The sequence below is a fragment of the Dermacentor andersoni genome, chromosome 2 (genome assembly GCF_023375885.2).
Source record: "Dermacentor andersoni chromosome 2, qqDerAnde1_hic_scaffold, whole genome shotgun sequence".
Classification (NCBI taxonomy): Eukaryota; Metazoa; Arthropoda; class Arachnida; order Ixodida; family Ixodidae; genus Dermacentor; species Dermacentor andersoni.
Window position 1 is genome coordinate 223,532,762 of NC_092815.1, and position 19,770 is coordinate 223,552,531.

General features: G+C 44.3%; 1 protein-coding gene across 8 annotated transcripts in view; it reads left to right on the forward strand.

Moving 5' to 3' along the window:
• The first annotated feature begins 15,930 nt into the window (after positions 1-15,930).
• Positions 15,931-19,770, forward strand: part of faf (ubiquitin carboxyl-terminal hydrolase-like faf) — a 607,534-nt gene continuing 603,694 nt past the window's right edge. For 7 of the 8 annotated variants that reach the window (XM_072286626.1, XM_072286628.1, XM_055075756.2 and 4 more), the window contains exon 1: positions 15,933-16,231. The gene's annotated coding sequence lies outside the window, so the exon portion shown is untranslated. Of the gene's footprint in view, positions 16,232-19,770 lie in introns of all 8 variants that reach the window. The other variant, XM_072286629.1, reaches the window with a different exon arrangement.

Sequence of the window (19,770 nt, forward strand, 5' to 3'; positions counted from 1 at the left end):
ATTCGCTTTAATGGGAATAAAGAAGCGTCAATATAACCTTTACGTGGCTCTTTTATTTAACAGCATATGTGCGCAGCTTATGGCATAGATAATTTTTAACGAAGGTTTGTATTTCTTTGCGTGCTACAGAATTAACTGTTAGCTCTCTGTGAATGTGCACAGGTAACAGAATGTACGGCAGGTGAATGCCTCTAAAAATGTCACACTGGTCATTATATAAACGTCGTTATATAACGTAAGATGCGGTGGTGGGGAGTGGCAATGGTGCTGGTTAGGGCAGTGTTAGCTGGCACATAGTTCCAGCTGCCAGGTGCCTAAAACTGCCAAAAATACCTTTCTGTAGCAATCATGGTCAAGTTTAGGCAAGTCGGAGCCTTATGCATATTCTTTTTATGCTGATGTCCCTTTTTTGTCTGATTATGTCTGATGTTTAATAGTACAAGGGCCTGGAATGACTAAAGAATGCCATGAATGTTGCATGATGCATTTAACACTTAAAAATGGATTGCTATAAATAATAAATATTGGCTGTATACAGGCTTAAAATTGTTAGCTGTATAGGAGTGTAAAATATGTCTGCTGTTAAAATTACAAGCCTATAAGTGATGTTTGTCTGCTAAAATGCATGAGGAGATGAGAAGATAAAGCATTTGAACTGGTGTGGTCTTTTACCAAGCACTATGGACCTTTCCACAGCCATTACACACAATAGCTTGGAAGCTGGCACTCCATGTGCACTGCAGCATTGCAGCTTAAGCCTTCAACTGGAGGCAATGCTATGATTTAAGACGTTGAACACACTGTATATATATCCAGCATACCTACACCACTGAGAAAAGTACCTCACAGTTTTGTTATTGAAAAGTAGATTGTTGCCAAGGAAAAGGGCTTTACTGAAAGGTAAACAGGTGCACATTATATCGCACTTCCTATCACAGCCTATGCAAGGCTGATAGTATTTGCCAAATAAATAAATAAAAACAAAAATATAATGTAATAATAAATTGTTGTTATGCTGTTTTATGGATAGACCTATTTTATAGACATGTTTTATGGCTAGACTACCTGTTCTCCATAAAGACATGGAGAACAGGTGGACCCTCCAAATTTGTTGCATGTTGATGACTCACTGCTCATCAGAAGGTAAGAATGTGTACATGCCATCCATTTTTATTCTCCACATTCCAAATTCCAGCCACCTTGCTTGTCTTTCCATTGGGATCAGGCTGCACTAAGTGTAAAAAGGTAAAAACAAAAAAGCAAAATCTGATTGCCAAACAAAACATGCGTCCAAGTGTATGCTGCTAACTAGACTTGGTATACCTGATCCCGTTATCTTGTGACGAGGTGTAACACGAGAGTGCAGAAGCATCACCATCCATTCACTTCGTCTCGACTGCCTTACTATTTGGCCAGTTACTGTCACTCGTGTGGATGTAACCCCATGCTCAATCACACACTTATGCTTTCCCATTATTGTAACAAATTTATGAGTGAAATAATTGAAACATTTTGTATCAACAAATTACGAGACAAATGTATTAGCCAGGCTTAAATTGTGACCCTTGTGACCAAGAAATGCAGTTATCTAGATGTGTGTCCTAGAGTGAAATGAATTATTGTTATGTTTTTATTTTTGTACATGTCTACCATTCTCTAACATTGTTTTCTTATCACGTGGCTTTGTGAATCTACTTTTGCGATTTATTTTTCGCGTTGTGTATACTGTTGCTTCAGGACATATATATATCTATGTATATATTAGCGTTTTCCTTAAACAAATATTTTTCTTGTGTATACAGTGCCAAGTCTTTACTTTCTTCACCTCTCTTCTTTTGTCTGTGTTACATCGTGCTGCCAAGCAAGGCATCGCTATAAATCTGCACCCCTTTGCCCATCTTTCAGTTATTCTGCACTGTGTGTAATTCATTAGTGACCCTTTATATATTCCATGTATCTTGCAAATTGCTTCTGAACATTTTACGCAAGAAAAGCTTTAGGTCCGTGAATGAAACGTGAGCTACACTTTCAGGGCCTCTATAAGTGATGGATGCTTCTTCCTAATCTGCGAGCCGGAGATGTATCCTAGGCAGCCTCTACAGGGGGGCCCACGTCAAAATTTGCAAAAGAGAAGGGGGACCTCACTGCACACTATGAGCGCTGAAATACCAGCATTCTCAGGGGAAGCCTGTGCCCTCAGGACTCGGACTCTGCCGGTGCTGCAAGCTCATTTCATTCTAAGCCACGGCGAGCAGGCACCATATGCAATTAGGCCATGCACAGATACTTGTGTAACCAGCTTAGTACCACATTTTTGTGGTTTTTATATGTTTTCATTACTTTCACTGTGCTAAGTCAGTCAATGTGTAGTAATACAGCTTTATGAATGCTTGTGCCTATAATATATTTTATGGGGAAAATAACTGTTAGTGCTTTGCTTGTAAGGATGCTTGTTTGCAGATTAACAGCCTCACATGCATTAAAAGAAAGTCCCAGTGCTGCAAACAATACTCTTGCTTGTGATTTTGAGGCGTCAGTGATGAACTCTGAGCATGTATACTTCTATTTCAGTTCGAAGTATTGCAGTTGCATATATGCACACCTAGCACATGCTTGGAAGCTTAAGGAATGAGGTGTCGCACTCTTTGCATTGTTACTGTTGAGGTGACAAATGCTTAGCAAGGGTCATTAAACGATTTCCAAGGACCGATCTGTCCAAGATCTGGCAACAATGCTCTTAACATACATTGTGAATGGCAGTCTGCATGTTGGCCGTGTAAATAGCTCAGAGAATTTGACATGCCATCTACTACAGTGTGGCAACAGTGTTCAGAATCTGAGTGAATGTTAGCATGAGGCTACTAAGTGGCGCACTTGACTGGGGATGCAGAGGTTGAGGGAGTAGAGGGAAGGTGGGGATGTGTCCTTCGTGGCCCCCTCCCCCTCTGTATATGCCACTGATGTTGCTACAGGAGTTGAGCACTTGGGGCACATTTCTTAGTCAGCTTTAGGCGATCCCTAAGCCCAAGTGATGGATTGTCTAAGGGCTGCTCCAGGACAAAATCTCTGAAGAGATATTTCCTGTGTCCGGGTAAGGTCACAGGCAAGGAGCAGACTTATCGGGGAAGTAAGGCACATATATACGTGTCCCACCAGAGGCAAGATTCCAGTGCGTGGTGAAGAGCATGGGGATTACAGTTAGGTTAGATGGAGGAATACAGTTAGGTGTAACAAATGAGGCAGTTGATTGAGCCAATTGGTCTACCCAAATGGTTGAACCAATTCCATCTGTGCCCTTGTACTCAGTGCACCTCAATACTGAGATGTAAGGAAGTGTAGAGTATGTGAATTTATTGACAGATTTGTAGCATTCTTAACTGTAACTTGTTTGAGCTGCTTCACTGCAGTAAGTGAATGAATCTTTTATCGTAAGTGATAGAGAGGGACTTGCACTATTGTTACGTTGGGTGCTGTACAGATGGATATGGCATCATGAGAGGCTTGCAATGCAATTCAAGTAGTATGGTGAGTTGGGCGTTTCTGCCTTGTACGTGACGAAAAAACCAATAGCGGGGTGAGATGGGCTCACATAGTTTTGTTGTGCTCAGCATGTCACAGATGCTTATTTATGGTAAGCCTCACAAGATTCCATAGTGCCATGTTGTGTAACAAGATTTTTTTTATATTTGCAAATATGTAGTTAGAAAGAACCTGATGGGCTCAGTGTATACCGATTGTCATTGATCGTCAACTTGCCCTCCCTAAAGCCGCATTGATATGCCTTATTTAGCTTTCTAGAGAGTGTAGGAGATGATGCGATTTATCATTTTCTTGAAGACTTTGCATAGACAGCTACTGTAAGTATCACAGACCTGTTGCTAGCTGCCAAAGATGGATCCTAATCTTGTTCCTTGAGAAGAGGAATTACAATGGCTTTCTTTTTTATGCAGAGCGAAGATGCCTGAAATGACACATTTTGTTTTATAATTTAAAGAATCATTAGTGTTTCAGGATGCAAGTGTTTTAATATCTTGTGGATGTATAATTCCATAAAGTGCCAGGGGCAGACTTATTACAGAAATTTAAGGAGGCTTTAAGCTCAGTATGATAATAGCTATAATGTGGAGCATATTTGAAGTTTACTTGTTTTCGTTCAGCAATTTCACATAAAAGAATCTTAATAATGTGCATCACTATAGGAAATAGGTTCGAAATGTGAAGCTCCCACCCTCCCCAGGTGCATTCTTTGCCTGACCTCGTAATGTGTTCCCTTATTTGATAATTGGCTAGTGGCAAAGCATGGGTTTGCTTCTGTTTAAGCCTTCCAAGCTCAACAAGCAACCACGACTGGGTCACCGTACCTTTCATTATACATTATCTTGAATACATATTCAAGATCTTCGGGACCGGCCCAGTTTACTGTTACTCTTTCAAGGATCCGCTCAATTTACTCGACGATAAGCACTACGACGCGGCTAATCCCGGGAACGCAGGAAAAGAAAGCTTCTGTTTATAATTGAGCACAATGGTGGCGGCCGCATCGGTTTCTCCGCGATCCGAGTCAGTAATATTTGCGCAGCTATGATGACATTAAGACGCACGGCGCTGCAGGAAAAGGGTTGTCAAAACTGGTTCACTGGCTGCTTCGATCTCGAAAACGAATCGTGGTGACCAACTTTTGTGGTAGACAGCTAGCAAAGAACTCGTATGGGCCCGACCCTTCGAGGAAACATTCGAGTGACAGTGCGAAGACTGCAGTTTCACGTATCCGTCACACTGTATATAAATCCATATTGCGGCGTTCGGAGACTGCTGTAAACACAGCGTGCGGCGACGTAAACGTGGGCATGTACGCTTGCAGAGCTTGTCGTCTGCTGCTCCAGAGAGGAAACGGGGGAGAAGCGTGCGTGTGCTTGCAGCCCCACCACATTCCTCGGGCTCTCGGGTGACGCACGAGACGCTCAAAAAAATTGCTTTCCATCTCTGCAGGCACCTGATAGATAGCATAATATTTTTCTGCCTTGTACTATTGAACGCTGACTATTATTATAGAGAAACGCATGACAGTATAGTTGAAATCATTTTGCGTTGATGTCTTTAATCAAAATGTGTACATTAATGAACGCATAAAACAACTTTCTTTCATATCTTTGCAAGTTAAACGCATTGTTTAGTAAGATTTGATATATTTCAATTGTTTTTAGTTTAATTTATTAAAGTGACGTCACTTCCGTGCGTTGCAGGAGTCGATTCTGTGTGGAGTCGTCTGGGGAGCACCTCTTTTATCGTGTCGGAGCACGCGCTCCGACGCGATCCAGCCGAGCGCTCGCGATCTACCATTGGAATTCAACATAAAGTTCCTTGATCAGCTTGAGTTTATGCCTCCACCGTTGGGTCTAACATTCAGCTAGTGTGTTATTACCGCAATACCAGACACGTTCGGCGCTGCCACAGAATGCTCGCAACGCACGCTGCTTCGATAGCTCTCGCTTGGACGATGTGACGAAGTGGACGATGTGACGTCGCATCGTGGCGCAGAACCAGTGAAGGCGGAGCTTAGCCGCGATCGCTCGGCGAACGAGTTGAGGAGGAAAATCATGGCTAGGGAGGAGGGTAACTTGTAATCGCTTGTAGCTCCATTAATACGTAACGCTTCACTTAAATTGTGGTGTGAATGTTCTACTTTAGCTGTACCCTACGCGTCTACAAAATGTGTCCGAACCGTTTCAGGGGACCTTTAAGTAGGCGTCGTCACCCGTATTTCGTTCTTGCGCTTTTTCTGGCTTACCAAACGTCTTATCGTTGTAAGAGTGGTGTTTTTGGTGTTGTAGAACGGTAATTTACTGGTGCAGAAGAAATCACTTTTTCACTTTAGTGTCCCTTTAAAGTCAGGCCTCGCACACTACAAGTTCTAGCGATCGCCACAGAGGGCGAGAAATCAACCGCAGCGCGTTCCAGCATAAGCGCGTAAGTGGAGCTACTGTAATTCGGTCGCATACTTGTATTTTTTCTGCTAGGGGCGCTCAACGCGGCTCAATATTTGATCTATAAATGTACACATAATAACCGTCAAACGTAGTTAACGTGTAACTTTCTGCAAAATAAACAGACAATTGTTTTTATTAAACTTACGTTATTAAACCCTGTGCTTTATTACTTGAATAATAGTTTTGAGACCTCACTGACGTGTGATAAGTAACAGCCCACTGGTATTGATTGCAGTCCGTGCCATTTATCGATTCAAATTGTACGGCGGTTATATTTGTGAACGGGGTGGTCGTTTTCTTTGTGCAGCATCACGCAGGTTCGTCTTAATTAGCCAACAATAATATCTCAGCCAGTTTAGGCATCCGACATTCGATAGCCGTTACCAGACGATCGTGTTTAAATACGGTGAATTTTATCAGCTGCGGCGTTTCACTGGCGTAATGACGGGTTGCTTGAAAAAAATGTGCTAGCTAGCGTGAAAACTTGTCTCTGGAACCGAGTACAGTCTGCCTGGAAACCGCCCAAGAAAGCGGATTAACCTTGCAGCTTCTGGGTGTGTGCACCGGTGAGTCAAAAAGCACTGCTTCGCATTTTCAACTTTCACTTTCTTCGGGTGCAAGGCGGGTAAAACAGATTGCTGTAGTCATTTTTTTTCAAAGTGGAAAATCATAATAAAGTTACTGGTCTTCAAAAGCAATTCAAACAAGGCTCTTGTTATTTTGCCACGTTGCTAAAATTCCTAACACGGAGTACAGTACAAAAAATAAATAGTTTTGGCTGTGTCTGCATGAATGATGCACTGTGATAAATTCGCAGCACATTAGTGCAAGTGTACTTCCGGTGATACAGTTTGTGGGGATGCGCGACTCTCGCGCGTCCCCTGATGTTTTTCCCGCATAGCGCATCCCCTGATATGCTGTTTTCCCGCACGGCTCGCGTGGCCTGGCGCCCGCGGCGTGGTACAAGCGCGGTGCGAGAGATGTCGCGACCGTCGCGCCGCGGCGGGGTTACTCGGGCGCCGAGGGACAAGGGGCTGTCTCTTTCCCGGCGGGTCGGCGAACAGCGCCGGACGTACCGCGCGCGCGCGCCAATCCATGCTTCTGCGAGACCGTCTCGCGTGGCCGCCTTCGAACGTGCCACCATTCGCGTGACTGTACACGCGAACGACCAGGCGTTGGGATCCAGCATGGGGCGAACATATTCGCTCGCAATGCGGTCGCGGTAAGTCGGACTTCTAGATTTGTCGCGCGCCCATCGGCATGTTTTGGGGATAGTAACTCGGCTAGCAGGCATTGATCTATGAAAGGTGCAATAAATGCCCTTGTAACTGTTTGCACCAACTGTGTTGTTGTTCCTTTGTCCCAAGAGTACGGAGAACCCCCGTATCTCCCACAAGTTGGAATAATAATATTTGATACATAATAAAATTACTGTGTTTATTACCTAGTAGCTGGCAAAATTTTAATTGAGGCTTCACAAAGCACAGCCCGCATAAGGACACCATTGAAAGAAATGCACACTCAAAACAGTGTTGTGTGTTTTCTGTCATGGAGCGTTTTGTGCACTGTTCTTAGTCATACATGAATTACAAACTCACCCACGCTTCCACCATTGTAACTGAGGCTTTCTTCTTTTGCCTCTAGCCTCTAAGATGCTGCTCACATTTTATCACCACTTTGGACTCTATTGTCTCTGGACGTACAAGTCACCAGTGAATGACACCACAGAGGCAGAATCCTCGCAAGGTATGTTTCTGAACACTTCAACTAGAACTCTTATTTGTTCATTAATTGGAGAAACTTCTGTTTCGCCATTCTTTGCTTGCATGTTTGTCATGACTTCATGATTTCTCTTTTCAGGAAGAAGGACAAAAGAGAGATTATTGGTTTGCAAGCTGCCCATGCCAAGCCATAAGAAGCTCAGCGGTCACCATAATGACAACAGGTCCTCTTGAACTACATGCCTCACCACGAAATGTTTGCAAGTTTACAAGATAGAGGGCTGTGAGCGCTATCAGGAAAGCAACAGTCTACAGTTTTGTATATTACCGAGCGGGAATACTAAAATTTGACATACAAACTTGCTTGATTTTAAGGGCATTTTGTGACAGTCAGAGAAGTAACAAGTTGAGTCGCAACTTGTTTCTTTTCTCGTCATGTAGCAAGCTCCTATTTGGTAATGCACAAATTCTGTCATTTGCTATTTGAAAATCAAATTGACGGGCATTACCAACTCGTATCACATGCTCCTTCATAGCGTTAATTTGTTACATGAAACTGCAAAGAATTTTAAAGCCTTCAGAACCGCACAGTGCAATTTTGAGGAAATGATACTTCATGTTCACTGAAACACTGGCAGTCACTCTGCACTTCATTATTCTATTTTTTTTATTTAAAGTATGTTCAGGGCCGTATGCCATTAAAGGCGGGATTGGTTACAAAGCAGCAGAGTAAAACAAACAAACAAGAGCAGTGAGTTTTGGTAATACAATGATTATCCTGATTATACAATGTTAGGTAATGTTTTGCAAAAAAAGTTTGTTATCGGTGATGGCCACGATACTTGAGGGAAGGTGGTTCCATTCCTGAGATGTGCGGGGGATGAAAGATTGAAAGAAAGACTTCGTATAGCGAGAATCAATCCCTGCGTTACTGCGCTGATCGATGCAGTTTGAGATGTACTTGAGGCCGCGATATGAAGTCGTCGTGAAGTGTGGTTTGACGGAAAATTTTTTGAAATAGCGAAACATGGCGACTAGCTAGGGGAATAAGTGCTGGTTAGCTTCATTAAGGTTATACTCGCGGTACAGTTATAATTAGAAAGAATGAAACGCGCAGAGTTATTTTGCACTAGCTCAAGTGAAGTAGTAAGACTAAAACGACTGGGATGCCATATTGCAGATGCATATTCAAGTTTTGAGCGTATTAGCGTCTTGTAAAGGTGTAGTTTTAAAGTAGACAGCCCTTTGGAAAAGTTGCACTGTAAGTACCCGAGCAGGTGAATTGCATTGTTAATGACATACTCTATATTGTTCCAACTTAAATTATTTGTAATGTGTACACCAATATATTTATAGGGCATGATGAAATCTAAGGGAGCATTGTTAAGATGGTAAGTGCTGGGGTTAGAATTAGATCTGGATATTGCATTTTTAATTTGCAAAAATCAGTAACTAGGCTAGCCCTGCACCGTAAGCCATGGCTAGAACAGGCAACTTCACACAACTCGCCTACTCCACACTGCTCAAACATGACGAACCAATAAAATCAATTTTTCTTTCTCTTCAAACAGCACATGACATACCTGAGGACCGTGTGTTCACAAAAAGTTTTTGAAATGTACTCCAAGTTTGGCTTAACATTCAGCCAATCAACAGTGGATGAGCAAGGGAAGCCTCAGTGTGGGAACCTATCTTCGTCCCCGCCCTGACAAATATGTTTGATTTTTGAAACGTTGGCTACAGGCTTAGGCTTTCCTTGCTCACCTCTGTTACTCAACTGAAGTGTTCATCTCCTTGTAACCTTTTTGCATTGCTTGAACATGCAAACCAAGATGTTTTTTCAACATGAAACCGTAAATTGCATTTTACAAGGATCCGTGAGCATTAATTGGGCATACTTTTATGTTTATTTATAGTCCTTGTTTACGCATAATATTGGCAGAGGTCCTTGTAAGCACTGTCGTCTCCATAATGTTACTCGCCTTCTTACGAGCACTCCACTTGTGTCAAAGCCTTTACTGCTGCAGCTGAACACTATATGTGCAGTAAAAATATCAAACACACAATATGTGATCTAAAATTTAGCATAACGTTTTTTCCCCTCTAGACTTCGCGCCCACCGCCAATGTGTTATGACAACAATGCGACATTGCAGCTCGAGCTTGCCTTACTGACAGTAAATGTTTGCTGAGCGCTTCTTACGTTTCTTTTTTTAATCTAGCTGAAATTGTCGAAGGCAGACAACATACATATAGTATGGAACTCGTCAAACATCTCTGTATGCAACACAAGTACTAGTGTAGGCCAGCACAATATCGTTGTCCTTGCTTTAGCGGCACGCCAAACGCGATGAAAAAAACTTCGCTCGATTTCAGCTTTCAATTCCGTCAAATAGATTACTATCTGTGTTTCTGTCTCCACCTGACCTGTACGAAAATTGTGGTCATGTACTGCTTCATTCACGATACAATAAACAATGCAAGCTTACATGTCTGACGTGTTTTTTTGCCAGTTGAGGCCTCTCGGTCACGTGGCGATATAATAAAGGTATCGATAGTCGTTTTAAAGTACACACGAACACCGCTCCGAAAGCGGCAGCAAAACACCCAGAACCAGCGAGCGAAAACCACAACTAGCCACCATACCACAACGAATCCCACCGCCCGCTACAGTAGCGGTCATGTTGCTCACTACGTAATGATGATGATAATAGTGTCGGCGCCATCTCTCGGTCGCATACTTTAGTTCGCAACGCCACCGCTACTCTTATTTCCATTGTACTGTGGAAGGTACAGTTTCCCATACAGTTTCATATTAGTATACCTAGAGGGAAATCGGGCGCTGCTTCGGATTGACATTCTACTGAGTGGCGAACTAGTCTACAAGTATTTTTTTGGCAGTTTTGCTTTCGCTCCAAGTGCAAATGCTATAACTTGATAACGGAAAGCTATCTGCCTTTGTTATGTAGCTCGAAGTGGAGATAGCGCGCTGGGCCAGCGACTGGGGTGATCTTTGTGTCGCGGTGTGGCGTCGTAGCCCTGACGAGAAAGCGACGGCATCTTAGACGCTGAAAGAATATGTTTTGATCATTTGCGCCTTGGTTTGTTAAAGGGACATTCAGCGAAACAATAAATCAGTTTAGAATAATGAAGCATTGTTTGAGAACCCTGCAGGCAGTCATTTCAAAAAAATAGTTTGATCATTAGATGAGAAAGTGAAGGTCCAAGTATCAGTACTTGAATTTCGCGCCGAAACCCCAGTGCTGGTACGTCAGCGTGACGTCAGGAATTCCAAAGTATGTTTTCGCATTTGGGCCGCGTTGGCTGAATAAAGGTTCCCGAAACTTGCCATGTTTAATATTTGGTTCCTTGAGAACACAATGTAGTCAATTTGTACCGCTATATATAATTAGTAGGCCCCATAGAAGATGCCATCAAAATCCAAGACGTCACAGCCCTCAGGTGCGGGAACTCTAGTTGTCGCCACCCGTATTTCGTTCTTGCGCTTTTTCTGGCTCCCCAAACGTCTTAGCGTTGCAAGAGTTGTGTTTTTTGGCGCTGTAGAACGGTAATTTACTGATGCAGAAGAAATCATTTTTCACTTTAGTGTCCCTTTAAGTGTGTTAGGTTGGCGCTGCAGCGTTACGTGTTTTATGAAACTTCAGAATACGAAAAAGAAGGCACTATTGATACAAGACATAGACAGTTGTACTTCTAGCGGCTTGACAATCAAATTTTATTGAGGGCTTCATTATGCATTGCTCGTTTATGTGCTAATTGAAATGCATGTTTTAGGACTTTGAGAACACAAACTTACTTGTGGTAGGAAAGGTTGCTGCCTCCTGGTTGTAGTCTAGTGTCGCAGAATGGGTAAGTGCAAAGCCACGTCATAACGCTTCGGAAACAGTACGTCAATATAAAATATGATAAAGCATACTCATAGGAGGCCACAAGCGTCCTAGCTCGCACTGCAGCAGATGTGCTTAAGTGTACTTGATGAAGACGTTCAGCAATCGTGACAGCCGACGCAGCCTTTCGCAAGTGCCTGTCGTCTGCGACAAAGGTCTCGCGTTTGCAGCGAGCAGGCGTCGTAGCAGACGACACTTGTAGCATTACGCTCAAGTGCGCAACACCTTCTCACAATACAACATTTTTATTTACATAAATACTTGATGAGTATTTTTATATAAGTACATGCACGGTTGCTATCGCTGTTGCAAAAATAAATAAATAATTATTCTTTGGCGTTAAATCTGGAACAGAATCGCACAAGTATGCATACCCTGGTGTGTCCTGGTGATAAACCATAGTAAAACATGCTTCCATCTTAAAACCATACAAAGTTTATGTAGCATGTTGTACATTATATAACATACTGCAGAAATAAAATTAGATTTTACGCGACAATATTTGAGTATAGCTTTTTTTACTGCGCCTCAAGCAAACGCCACTAGTCTAAAGTCTAAAGATGGCGCGGTACATTGCGTACAACTTTGCATGCGCGTTCGTTTCACCAACTTTAGTTCCTCCTTTCCCACCTGGCCACAGCAACATCCGGTAGAGCATGGTCCAGGTAACGGAGCGCAACAAAACACGGAGACCAACGCAAACCTGCCCGCACGGCGCTTTTGCCACGGTACGAAATCTACGGAGCAACACGTATGAGCGCACAGAACAATAACAAAGCCGCCATTGTGGCCCGAAAGGCGTGGCCGCTACAGCAAAGAAATAAAAAACAGCAAAACAGGAGAACCTACTGCGTCATTTCCTCTACACTTTTCTCCTAGCGCGCAGAGGGGTAGGGCCTCTCCTCAGTTTCCTTCCTCCATGGTTTCCTCAAAAAAATTTGTAGGAAACTCTATGGCGGCGAGGAGTTACGGAGTCGCCATCTATCGGAAGCGCCTCGCTGGCGTAGTATGAGGGATCACGCGGCCCGCTCCTCATAGGTTTCGCTGTCAGCGCTCATTGAAAACACCACGCGGGAGCTTTCTCGGACATTTCTGTAAGTACTTTCGAAACGAGAGAAGTTTTTTACTGTCTAAATAATAATCTTGGGCAAACTAAAAGCACAGAATCGTTTACAGGCGCTATCCCTTTACCGAATACGTACAGTGAACGCCACTGCGCGCGGTCGCCGCGATGGAGTCTCCCGAACCGGCTTCTTTCGTGAAAGGTAGGCAAACGCTGAGAGCAAACTATGTGAAATATGCTCTTATAGTGTTTGTATAACTAAATGAAGCCTCAATGCAGCGATCGCACAGGTTCGCAGCGACCGACTGTGCGTCTACATGGTTGTCCGCGCACTGTTTCGCTTTCGCTGCGTGCGCGTTTTCGCACCGTGTCATGAGCTTTAGGCCGCAGAATATGAGCATCTGACAATATACAAGCAGCCATTGTTGCATGGGCGCTATCAGAGCCATCGCTGCTAGATAATAATCTAGTAACGTTGATCAGAGCTGTTCAAAAATAATTTTTTTTGTAGAAACCTCGACGCCTACGGGGACTGATGTGCCATCGCGACGATTCAATCTCTTTTTTTCTTCTAAATTCTTGGACGTTTCAATATCATTTCTCGAGTTGCGACACACTGTATGTTTATCGGTGTTCTCAGCGTGCGATTTCCCTAAGCTTCTTTTTTGTAATCCTGTGCATTAATTCATAACACAAACATGACCATATGTCATGCTTTTTTTAATGTGCTTCTTACCGCTCCCTTTCCACTCCAGTGAACTTGCCAGTATCTATAGCATCGACAAGTTCATAGACCAAACCGTCATGACATTAGTCGGGCAGAGGACTCGGGCGAGCGTCTCAGTGCGCGTTTTCCGAACATCGCAGACTCGGCGCAGTACCAGAAATCTTCCTCGCGTCTGTGCTTGCTACATACCCGAGTTGTAGCCGATGACTGTTTGCCGGTTTTATGTTTCGCGAGCCAAGCTTCACACAGCTTCTTGTCCTGCGGCTACGTGTGAATAAGGCTGACACCGGGCTCCGTTGCGTACGTCCGGCACTGCGGCCCCGAGCAGTAGCCTACCATGTTGCGCGCCTTCAAAGGCAGCCACTACATATTGTAGTGCTTTCAAGCGTTGTAAAGGAGACACTCGAAGCGGAAAAATTTCGCCACTAAAGATGATGACTGTAGCGTACCAGGGAATTTAAACTTTCGTTTTCAGCTCGCTTCGGCGCTCCCGAAGCAGCCGACGCGGCTGCTATGTACACGTGATCCCTCATATATAGCACGTCACGCCGACGGTGGCGCCAGCTACCGTCGGCGTGACGTGGAGCTCGAGGCCAATAGTGAGAAACTCTATGGAAACTCCCATAGTGTTTCTCACTATGTCTTAGATCAGGATGTCTTAGAACGCGGAGCTATAAAAAGAAATTTAACGAAGAAGAAGACACATATACTGTGTGGGGTAAACATGTAGAAACAATGGAACACCTCATACTAAAATGTGATGGTATCATGGAGGAATGAAACTGAGGAGAGGCCCTACCCCATAGAGTTTCTCACTATAACACCTAGAGGATAATCTGGCGCCACCGTCTATGCGAGTTTCTTAAGGGGGCACCGTGCCGTAATGGGAATGACGGTATATGTGTCTGCGATGCTCGTGTTGGCTGGTGTTGTCAGAGGCTTCGTCTAAAACGTGGATATAGCTACGCAAATAACGCGTTCTCAAAGTAAAATCTTCAGAAAATGTTTCCATTCACGCATATTACATCTTTACTCACCCACTATGCATGACCAAGCGAAGAAAAGCAAGAACAGACGACCAACTGTTTCAAAGCGAGCGCGAACCTTGTCGTCTGTCCTCCAACTTTAGCGGCCCGCTGATACTTTTTACATAACATGTAGTCGTACACACAATAACAAGTTCTCATTGTTAAACAAAACATGTTTTCGCATAATAATAAAGCTAAAACAGCTTTTCACATGCTGTTTTAATAAAAAATGAATCATTGTGACAGACGGAACTTGGAGTACTTGCCAAGCGCGTCTTCAAGTGCACAGAGTTTCCTACAAGAATTTTTGTAGGAAACTCAAGGTTCAATGTGTCCTGTCTCTACGAGAACGATGCCAATCCGAAGTCACAACATACCGACATTCCCATGATGTTTCCATGCATACCACAGTGCAGCAGCGCCAGATTTTCCTCTAGTGTAGTGAGAAACTCTATGGAAACTCCCATAGACGGTGGTGCCAGATTTCCCTCTAGGTGTTATAGTGAGAAACTCTAGAGTGAGTGTTTTAGTGAGAAACGTACGCAAGGCATAGAGTTTCCCATAGAGTTTCTCACTACATTATAGTGAGAAACTCTATCGAGTTTCCTACAAAGACTACTAGAGGGAACTTTGGCGCTGCAGTCGTTGTCCTACCATGGGAATGATGGGAAGTACATGGATTTGTCTGATCTTCGTGCTTGTAGATTCAGACGTTCTTGTGACTTTGCATATTACGCTATATAAATCTTATTGTCGTAAATTTCAGCACAATCTATATTCTTCGAAGTGCAGAAGCCGCCAGGAACGCGTGAAATTGCTATTAATTGCAACGATTGAGCTTGTCCAGGTGGCCAAATCGAAATGCGCCAAGCGTCTCAAGGCACTGGCATGCCCGCGATAAATTCGTAAGGGCGTTTCATTCGCTTGTCGATACATGCGTCCGTGGCTTAATGGTTTCAATATCAGGCTTCTGCGCTGGAGTCCCTGTGTTCGAATCCTGCCATCGGGCAAGTTTAATTATGGTTATTTAATTATTTGCTGCGCAATACACTGTTGAAAAAGACGAGTTTACAAAGTCACAAAGCCGTTTGAAGCCAAAAGGACGAAGTTTAGGCAAATCCATGTACTTCCCATAATTCCCATGCAGGGACAACCACTCCCATTGCAGCTCCCGTAGACACTAGCGCCAGAGTTTCCTCTAGTAATTTTTGTAGGAAACTCTATGACGCCACGGAGCCCGGTGTCAGCCTTATTCACACGTAGCCGTAGGACAAGAAGCTGCGTGAAGCTTGGCTCGCGAAACATACCATCACTATACATTATACCATCAAAAAACGCACATTTACTATAATTATTTATTACGGAATACAATATGTATTCTCTACAATTATTATTTTTTCCTACTGCCACCTCATTCTTCGCACATCGCCGTTGGCGGAAACACAGCACAGCCATCTAGCAGCCTTTTCGCCGTTGTCGTCTGGTCGTCTGGCTACCAGGCTCTGTTGCTTGTCTCCCTGCTACGGCAACCCTGAATGACGATACTTGGCGAGATTTCTGATCAGGCCTACTAGCCTACGTCCCTACGTGTGGCGGCCGGCTCGGTGTGTGTCGTGTGTCTGTCAGAGTGCCACAAGAAGAACTGGCATCGAACAGCGGCGTGGCCCATAGCCGAACCTGCCGCTCGTCGCTCTAACCCTCTCCCGGCCCTCGCCACATCGTGCTGTCAGTGGTCCGGCAGAGGAGCAGCGTTCCCGCACGCATTTCGGACAGCGGTCATCGTCCAAGTGTTCACCATGTAAGTGCGTAACGATGTCGTATTCGGGAGCCGGCGTTCATGCTCGCTCGGCCCTCATCGCGTTACCTCAAACAGCGGAGCGGGGGCGTCTTGGATCGCCCTGGGTTTGATCGCGGTGCACACTGCGCTGACAGACCGTGGCAGCGCCCCGTTGCGCTTCCGCGGTTATTGGCATGCGTTGCCCCCCGCTTGCTTGATGTATTAGTGCTGCGCAAGAGCGATCGCAACTCGTGTGTGCTTGTTTCGCCAAGCTTCCCAAGCTTTGAAAATCCTGCCTAAAAGGAGCGCAGACCACCGAAAAGGCAGTGCGCCATTCCACAGCGATTATCATTTGTTATTTTCAGACTCTTCCCCGTTTCTCAGTGGAGCAACCTTGCCCTGGCACACCTCCTAACAGATTTTGAAACACGCTCACCGAGATAAATTGGCTACAGAGTGCTTTGCTCGTCAGCGAATGTGTCCTTGTATGTTTCGGTTACAGCTCAATTCATCCCGCATTCGCCATAGCCATGCACTGACGACACTCTGACCGCTCAACAGGCGGTAAACGAGTATGATTTCTTTTTCAACTGAGATAAAATGTATAATTCAGCGATTGTGACTTGCTGCTCATTTGGATGCTGTGGGCAGTCTTTTGATCTAAGTGAATGTTGTATCATTGTTGCAGAATACACAGAGATTTCACTCTTAACAGTGTCAAAGAAGATTGATGACGTGCTCGAACAAGGGGTGCCGTTCATTTAATTTACTTTTATTACCTTAAAGACCTCATAGAGGCATTACATAAGGGGTAGGTGTACACATATTCATTATACATTAGTTAGGAATTTCAGAGTACAAGTCAAGTCTTAAGTACAACACACATGAACGATATGGGCACACAATTTAGAGAAGTACATACTTGGAATAGCACAAAGAATGAAATGAATGTAAAAAAGGTAACCAGTTAAAAGAACCCCAGGTGGTCTAAATTTCCGGAGTCCTCCACTACGGCGTGCCTCATAATCAGAAAGTGGTTTTGGCACGTAAAACCCCATAATTTAATTTAGTTTATAATTCGTTGCATGAATGTAGGTGCACAGGCGGCCATTTGGTGGGCACACTGGCGATCCTGAACTCTTGTTCCCTTGCCAGGCTATTGATCATTACGTTTGTCTTTTTGCATATTAATGAGCTCCACTCTTACACTCTCTCTGTTGATGTCTATTCATTTGTCGTAACTCGTCATATGATTGAGGACCTTAACAGAGAGAGTGTAAGTGTATGGTTGTAGATTATTATGCAGAAGACAAAGATAATGATCAATAGTCTGGCAAGGGAACAAGAGTTCAGGATCACCAGTCAGCCTCTAGAGTCTGTGAAGGAGTACGTTTACCTAGATAAATTATTCGCAGGGAACACCTATCATGAGAAGGAAATTTACTCAAGAATAAAAATGGGTTGGAGCACATATGTCAGGCTCTGACTGGAAGCTTATCATTATCATTGAAAAGAAAGGTATACAATCAGTGCATTTTACTGGTGCTAACATATGGGGCAGAAACTTGAAGACTGACAAGGAAGCTCGAGAACAAGTTAAGGACTGTGTAAACAGCCATGGGATGAAGAATGTTAGGCGTAACGTTAAGAGACAGGAAGAGAGCGGTGTGTATCAAAGAGCAAACGAGGATAGCCAATGTTCTAATTGACATTAAGAGAAAAAAAAAAATAGAGCTGGACAGGTCATGTAATGTGTAACTTAGGTAACCGGTGGACCATTAGGGTTACAGAATGGATGCCAAGAGAACCAAGAGAAGGGAAGCACAGTCTAGGACATCAAAAGACCAGGTGGGGCGATGAAATGAGGAAATTTGCAGGCGCTAGTTGGAATCGGCTGGTGCAGTATAGGGGTAATTGGAGATCGCAGGGAAAGGCCTTTGGCCTGCAGTGGATATGAAATAGGATGATGATGATGATGATGATGATTTGGCGCTGCTCGAAAAAAGAATGGGCCTGTGAGTGCGAGGGCCCAGTACGGTGTGATATGCAGGTAGTGGGAATGATGTACGTGATTAAGGATACTATGAAAGAGAGAGTGGAGATACGGTGGCAATTAGCAAGGGTAATTGAATTGGATTCTTCAGTGACAACACACTGACATCATAAGAATATGTTCAATGGATTAACCTTATTTCACGGTTTTTCACTTATTTCTGTGCAAAGTGGCATCAATGGGTGCTACAGTTGCACCTGACGTGGGCGCCATAGGGGACATGCGTGTTTGAGTTCATGTCTGATTATAGTTTGATAGGCTAGCAGTTTCACATTCTTGAGGGCTTGCTTTAGAAAAGAGATTTAATCGAAGATGGGATGAAATTATTAACATGTGCGCTTGAAGACATGTCATTAGTGTGAAGCTCGAGGGCGAACCACTGAAGGCACACGCGGACACCACATTTCGCATGTCATGGCTTCAGTAATCGAAAAATGCTTTGCATGACTTTCTGAGAGGTTGCAGGGGCATTATTTAGATCAAATGGCATCCTAGTCCATTGAAAGGTGCCATGGTGCGTGATGAACGATGTCTTAGGCTGATCTTCCTTGCGTACTCGAATTTGCTAGTAGGCAAATTTCAGGTCTAAGGATCCAAAGAGGAAACATCCAGCGATGTCATCCATAATATCCTCGGCACGGGGAAGCAGGTGGGCAATGCTGATGGTCTGCTTATGAGAGGAATGTAGTTTATACAGAGGCATTTTTTGGTGCCTCTTGAAACTACGACTGCAGGAAAGGCCCATGGGCTTGAAGTGGTATGATGATACCTTTCTATAAGAGCTCATTGGATTGTTGCTCAATAAATGCTCTATGATCAGCAGTATAACGGTATTGTTGTCGACTATACGGCACGGCTCCAGGGACAAGGTCAATGGAATGTTCAGCTCCCTCAAAAAGACCCAGGTCATTGCCTTTGGTAGCGAAGAGACTCATATGTTGCTCAAGGACTCCCCGGAGGACAGCCGGCTCTTCTCTGGTGAGCTGTCTACCGATTTGTGCCCCACGCAGGATGGAGCTTGTCTCGTCTGTTGTGGAGTTGCCTGAACAGTGGTGGGACTCGCCGACACTGTTGTTCTCGAGTATTGGTTCACGGCATGCCAGGGACAGCCATGGCGGTTGGTTGTTATCTGGGAGGGGTTTGAGCTTTAGGCCTCCAGTGGTAAAGTGCGTTGAAGCCAACAAGGGCTGGCTGTGGAGAAATACGGCATTAGACATTCTTGGGAAGACTTTTTCTTGACAGAAGAGAACGGTCTTTGTGCGTGGGTGGTGAAGTTCTGTGGGTTTTGGTGGCTTCGCAACGAGTTCTGCCCGAGCAGCTTTAAACCAGTCGTCTCCGAGGATCAAGGGTAGGGAGTTACGGGGAAGCACTGTCACTTCTGCAATCGCAGAGATAGGCCCAAGTGAAATGCAAGTCGACATTATACCTGCTGGCATCACTGTACCTCCCCCCACGACAGAGATAGGAGGCTTTGTCCAAGCTGACAAGGCAGGTGATGGGACAAGGT